The following is a 7,199-nucleotide window of genomic DNA, read 5'->3' as shown; positions in this document are numbered from 1 at the left end:
ACTTGGAGACAGGTGTTAAAAGATACTCCGTAACAGTTATGCTACCTTTCTGTGCCAATATTACTAAATAAAACACAGATTCTGACTTTGTATAATGATCCCTTACACCAGAGCAGATAGATATAAAAATGTCCAGCATCTGCTCACTCACATCTATGGAAAAATGTTACAAGCAAATAGGACAGATTCTCAAAGTATCAGCTGTCAACTCTAGATTAAAAGAATTGTCTAGAATTACTGGTGTACAGAAAGCACCTGTTTAGCTGAAGGGGGAACTTCAGAGCCACTGTTCAATACAACAACTTTGTGTGGGGAAAAAAGAGAGGCTAAACTTTGCTGTCATTAAATATACTGGCATAGTAACGCCTCCCAAGGCATGTTGGAAACAGCTGAAATATCTGATCACATACCAGATTCTGTATTTAAAGAGAAACCTCAGTCTCGTAATACTATTTTCTATCATGCTATGCACTAGGCTATGATGCTATATTTAGATTTATATAGCTAGTGCAAGTGGGTTTTGGACTAGGCTTGTCTCATGGGTATTTGTAGTAAAGTGAAGGCAAAAAAAAAACTACTCACGTTACCCATAATATCCTGTCTTATTGATATGGAAAACAGCAGGCAACACTTATTACTATCTTGATTATCTTGTATGATTTGAACTGACTGAATCCAGTCTGCTAAAACATCCTTTAAAAATTCAGGGAAGATCTACAGTAGAATTAAGACACTTGAGAAAACCAGAACCAAACCAGTCCTTTATACAGCATCAGGAAAGAAATCAAATTTGGAAACACAGAACTTTTGCAGGATTAGTCCTCAGATTTAAAATATACTCTGCAAAACTCCAGTCATAAAAGCTACCCTTCCTAAAAGTTGTAGAGGAAGAGGTGAAGAACAAAAAATGTGATAAAAAGACTGTTTAAAATAGCACTTTTGAGGAAAGCAGGAAGGAAACAGCTTCTGAAGACATTTGCTAGGAATAGGTGCATCAATGCAAGGTGTTGAGCTCGGTTCCTTCCAGGCTTATGCTGCTACAACTGAAAACACTTCTAATTTCAGCCTGCACAATGGCAAACAAGAACATTCCAGATAATTATCTCTCACCTCTGTAGGACACAAGACAAGACAATATCTTTCAGACAAACATGTCCTGAGCTATTCAATATTTCCTTGAAAAATACCAAAAAACTAGTAGCAACAATCAAAGGTGTCTGATCTGCCTGACTCCAACTTCTCTGGACTGGGAGTTGCCCATTTCTCTGTACTGGCTATTGCAGGAATCTGTTTTATCCACTTACACACCAAGAAGAAAAAAAATCCTCCAGAAGAGGTAAATCCTGAGGCCACAGCACTAAATCTGTGTCCTAACCAGAAGATCACAGTGTCTCTCCTCCATTTGGCTTGACGTTTCATTGCAGTCCCTACTTCATTCACACTCTGTGTAGCAGAGTTGTTGGAAAGATGCAAAACGTGCTACTTATCGCTGCTTCCCACCATCCGCAAGGTTCCTGCACCTACCGCTGTGCCACCTCACAGCTGCCAGACAACCAACGAGTTATGTGTATAGGTAAGAGGCTTTATATTACAGTGAAAAGTTATTTCATATACAAGCTGCTGTAAAAATACGTTTTCATAACTACACAAATGTTAAAACAGCTTCATTTGCCTCTCTCTTTGGCTCCATGTTAAATAATACCTTTTCAAATAAGAGCATGCTCAACTCAGTAACCGAGCTCAAACAGCAAATCAACACTGCTTTTGGAGACCTGAAACAGGAAAACAAACATAAAAACAAAAATCACAAAGGCAAGCTTATCACTATGTCAAAAGCCCAAGCTTAGACTCACATTTGGAAGAATTCCCACAAAAAATTCTTTAGCTGTTTTTGCATTCTACTTTAAAAGAATATACCATTTTACACCTTTTAAAAATCATATTTTAATGCAACTTCTATATATTGCCATCTGTGGCTCTGTATGTTTTAATATAGCAGTAGGACATTTCCTGTGTCCTTGGAAGCAGCAGACAACAAAATTTTCCAGAATATTTCCAGTGAAAAGTGTACAAATGTAAAGACATGGAAGAACATACAGCTATGTTAATATTTTTTGAGCAATCATTTAACAAACATTCCTATTTTTCTTTCTTTGGATTTAAACTTAAGTCTCCTCAATAACTCAACTGTGCAGATGTATAATGTGTAGCAAATGTATAACTTTATCCATTTGGAAGTTATCTACTTGCCTTCGTCATCAACAGTAAAAGACTCAGGACCTTTCAGTTGTCCCATGAAGATTCTTTTTTCACTTTGAAGCTTTTTATTCACTTGCAATTGTCCAACTAGGACAGGAGGTGGCTTTTCAAAACTGCACCAAATGACTTATAAATAAGATGTAAGAAACAAGACAACATTGGACTATAAAATTGTCTGAAGGAAAAATAATAGGTACCATAGATATCAGTAACCAGGTTTTGTTGTTGTTGTATCGTTTTGGTTTTTTGTTTGTTTGTTTGGTTGTTTTTGTTCTGTTTTAATAATTTGTTAGAACTATCACTTCAAACTAAATTAACAATTTTGTGGAGCTTGCAGGCCCAGGCTGAAAAAGATACAGACCTCTCAGGATTTTATTTTTTTCTGAAATCAACGCAAACACAACATTTCCATAATCTTATAACATTTTATTCCCCATCATTATTCTGATATCTACTACCAATCTCTCTACACATATGTACGAATACTGCACTGGCCAGCATTGTTACGCTTGAACTTCACTTGTTTAAAAAAAGTGTTTCTATTGTCCGATTTTATATGAGAAACACAATTTCTCCTGCATACGAACTTAAGCAGCATACTTTACATGCTCCTGCAGGATGGAAAGTATAGGATAAGTTTTGAAAGCACAGATATTTCTCAACCTAGGTATGCTATTGAACTTTAAAATCAGACAGGGGAACATACATGAATGGCTCTGGATCAATGGGAGATAGTAAAAAGTAAATGCTGGCAAAATTTGCAAGGCCTGCAGCTGGAAACCCCAATGCTGGCAACCTGCGAAGAAAAGAAAACAATTGTATACTTATGCACACACAAGAGGGCAGGAAGAGAGTAACAAGAGTCTTTTTTTCCAAAAGTTAAAAAAGTTCAGTCTTAAAAATTAAGACTGAGGGAGCATCAAGCAGACTGCAACAACCTGGTGATCCCCACCGTGGAGACGAGTGTTGGAGTATTTGCTGTTAACATGTTTTTACCAAGTGCGTACATAGTCACAGTGTGGTTGTTGCACCCATGAAGCGATGAGGTCTCACAGGAATCAATATCCAAGGCACTGGTCAAACCATTATAACGTGCTTTGCTTCGGGGCCGCAATGCCCAGGGGAGGGCAGCACAGAGACCAAAGTGAACACCAAAGCAGCTCCAGTCGAGGATTAAAGTTTTTGAGAAACGCAAAATAAGTAACCAGAAAATTAAACATACACATTTCCAGAGAAAACCACTGAAGAATCTTTAAAGGCTGTGAGACAAAAAGGGGCGAGAGGCGCCTCCTGAGGAGGGAGCTCGGGCACCACCTGCAGCCCGGGACATCTCCTCCCTGCATTCACCCGGGACATCTCCTCCCTGCATTCACCTCGTGTTTCTGCAAGTTTTTTTTACGAGAAGAAACCACTCGTGCGCTTTCCCACCCAGCTATGGCGGGACAGCATCCAATACGACTCCTCAGTGGCAGAGGCCTCTGTGACAGAGGAATGTCACGCTCCCCTCGCGTGCCTCTTCCGTGAGGTAAAACATGGCGGTCCCGCTGCCCTCAGCTCTCCGGCTTCCCTCACTGCTGTCCGGCCCGAGGGGGACCGCTCCTCCCGCACCCCCGCCGGCCCTCACCGCCCTCCTCCCGCCCACAGAACCCAGCGCCCACATGGCGGAGGACGGCTCGGCAGCGGGCGGGCTGACCAGCCGTCCCGCCGAGGCGGGGGCCGCCCGCGCTGCTCAGCGCCGCCCGGGCGGGACGCGGGAGCGCCCCCCCCCCGCCCTTCCCGGGCAAGCGTGAGGTAAATGTGGGAAAGAAACCGGTAACGTTCAACGTATGTGCGTAAACTGCAAAGCACGGGTTTTGTTTGCCTTCACAGAATCACAGAATGCTTGGGATTGGAAGGGACCTCTGGAGCCCATCTAGCCCAATCCCCCTGCCAGAGCAGGAACATCTAGATGAGGTTACACAGGAACGTGTCCAGGCGAGTTTCAATGTCTCCAGAGAAGGAGACTCCACAACCCCCTGGGCAGCCTGTTCCAGTGTCTGTCACCCTCACCGTGAAGAAGTTTCTTCTCAAATTTAAGTGGAACCTCCTGTGTTCCAGTTTGTACCCACTGCCCCTTGTCCTTGCTGTATTTGAGATTTTTTTTTCCTGTATTATTCTCTATCAAAAATCAGGAAGCATAGTTAAAATATATATACTGGGACCCATACATACATATAGACTGGGACACATACACTGAAAATTTATGTTGTTCCAGGCAAACAATTTATGCTTAAAGCAAAACGCATCCCCCCCCGCCACGGTATCTTGCTACGAGGAAGCTTCATTCCACAAAGTAAACACGAGTTTCAGGTAACAGAAAGAAAGAAAATAAACACACATCACATCACTAAGTATTGCTAACTTCAACTTTAATAACGGAACCATCACTTTTTTGCCATTTCAGTAATAACTTTAAGGGGAATAAAAACTTCCCTACAAAAATAAAGCTAAGCTTGTCAAAATTATAAATAGTTTTAACTTTTTTTTTTTTTTTAAAAGACATACAATTTAATGTTTCCCTGTGTTCCCCCTCCCTCCTGTATCATTTAATCATTCTGGTACCATCCTATAATGAAATGAACACAGTTTTGCAACAAAAATATTTGACAGTTCAATTTGAGGCTAAAATTTTAAAAAAGAGAAAAACTGACTAGGCCTGACCATTTCTCTTTAAATTAAAGCTGTTGTAATTGCCAGTGTGTAAAAAAAAAAGAAAAAAGAAAAAAGAAAAAAGAAAAAGAAAAAATAAAAAAATTAAACTCACACACAACATCTTAACAATAATTGACTATGGACTAAGACAAAATTAAAATAGAAGTTTATTTTGGTCCCCCACCCCCACCCCTTCACCCCAAATCAAGACTCATAGTGCATACAACACTGATTGAGGTTTTTGGCTAAAGTAAATGCAGATGCGCCCACTTAAAAGACTGATAATTTAGTTCAAGTAAAAATAAAATTCACATATTTTTATACTCCACTTCTAGACTCAAACAGTGTTTAAATCTGAGAAACAAATGGTTCAATATTGATAGCGATTATGTAATGATTACAGTGTTACAGGCAGATACATAAATTAAGTAGATGTTAACAGAATACCCACCAAAATGCTGCTGCATTCGTAGAAAAACAAATTGTAACAAAACATAAAAGCATTCCCTGAACCATTATAAAGTGTCTCACTTGAGGATAATGTTACTAACTCACACATGCACTACAATGTTACATGTGAAATTAAAAAACAAACAACATATGCCTTATATATACTTCATAGTTAGTCCTACTCTTAATTTATCTTAACATTATGATTGTCTCATTACGTTTGCAAATTTTTTACGAAAACAAATTGCAAAGAGATTTTTTTTTTTTTTAATGTCCTACTAAGGAAAGGAAACAAAGGCACAATTACATCAAATTAAGGGGAAGAACAGAAGCATCTTGGAGTTTCACACAGTATCCATTAGATGTCACCAGAGTTTTAACAATTCCTTGGGAATTTAAAATGAACGCGAAGAGTGGAGGGGGGAAAAAAACCCCACCAACTTCTGCTGCTCTTAAATCACTAGTACCCCTTCACCTCCCTCCTCCCCCCAAAATATAACTCATTTCCTCTCTGGCATTATGATGACTAAAGTATCAGTTACTCAAATCTGCCTCATGCTTTTATTGCACACCCACTTCTTTGGTTTCTTTTGAACGTGCTTTTTTAGATAAATAACTCTGAAAGAACAACAATTATATTTACAGTAAAGTAAAAAGTTTTCTTGCTACATTTTTCCTACTTTTAAATCAAGTAAATCAGCAGTCTGCAGAATTTGATAATCAGTTTTTCAATTAAGAACTTTAAAACCAAAAGGAAAAAACCTTCTGAATTACTAAAACAAGAGTTCCTAAGCTCAGTCACCAACATAGCCAATGAATGCTAATTTTCTGCTAAGCTGGAAACATGAATAATAAATTCTACTTTCTTTGCCTGACTGAGCCTTTAACAAGGAAGCAAAGGAAGCTATTTTTGTCTTTCAGATATGGTAATTCAAAATTATCCAGCCTAAAAATGGATCACTGAGCCAGAGGGAAGATCTGACTTAAAGACCAAACACATCTGTAGTTATAGCTTATGTCTAAACACTTGCTGGAGGGGCATTTCTCACAGAGTTATCTGAGACATTGTCCACTTTTCAGAATTCAAGTAAGCAGCCACCTTTTAGCTTTGCTGCAGTTTTCAAGCCCCCATTACACATTTATGGAACCAGCTTCTCCAGTAGTGACTTCTATGTGCAGCTCCACTTCCATTCTTATTTAGCTTTTGCCTCATTCTTTCCCATTATTTCTATTAACTTTATTTCTTTTCCAGTGTGGATTTATGCAGTTAAAAAACCATAACACTTATTCACAATATTTGAACATCCTAAAACTTTAATCCTGTAAATTAGTACTTCAACTTTCCTCTGTATAAATACTATTTCCATTTAAAACCAGTCCTCCTGTCAGCTGCTAAAGAGTTCTCCTTCCTCAACTCTTACCTTCTTTTCAACTTTCTCTTTACCTTCTCCAGAAAGACCACTTTAAAGCCTTCCACAAATTTCACAGAACAAACCACAAGATACCATATGCCTTCCATCTACAACAGTTCTCCCACAAATTATACAGTAACTATTTGAAAACAGAAAGGTAGTGCAAATCAATTTCATCTCAAAGATAGTGCTCCAACTAATTAACCCTCGTCCAGATAGTTTTATTCATTTTTTAAACCCATTAATTTGCACATCCTTACCTGTAAAGCTACCCTTAAAGCAAAGAAGAAAAAATATAAAGTCTTATTTCATAGCATTCTAGAAAATTGATTACAGTTTCACAGCTTGCACCAAGATAACTTGGAAAACTCTCTAGGCACACAGAGG

This window comes from Nesoenas mayeri (assembly GCF_963082525.1).
Source record: "Nesoenas mayeri genome assembly, chromosome: 1".
NCBI lineage: Eukaryota > Metazoa > Chordata > Aves > Columbiformes > Columbidae > Nesoenas > Nesoenas mayeri.
This window is presented reverse-complemented; position numbering follows the sequence as displayed.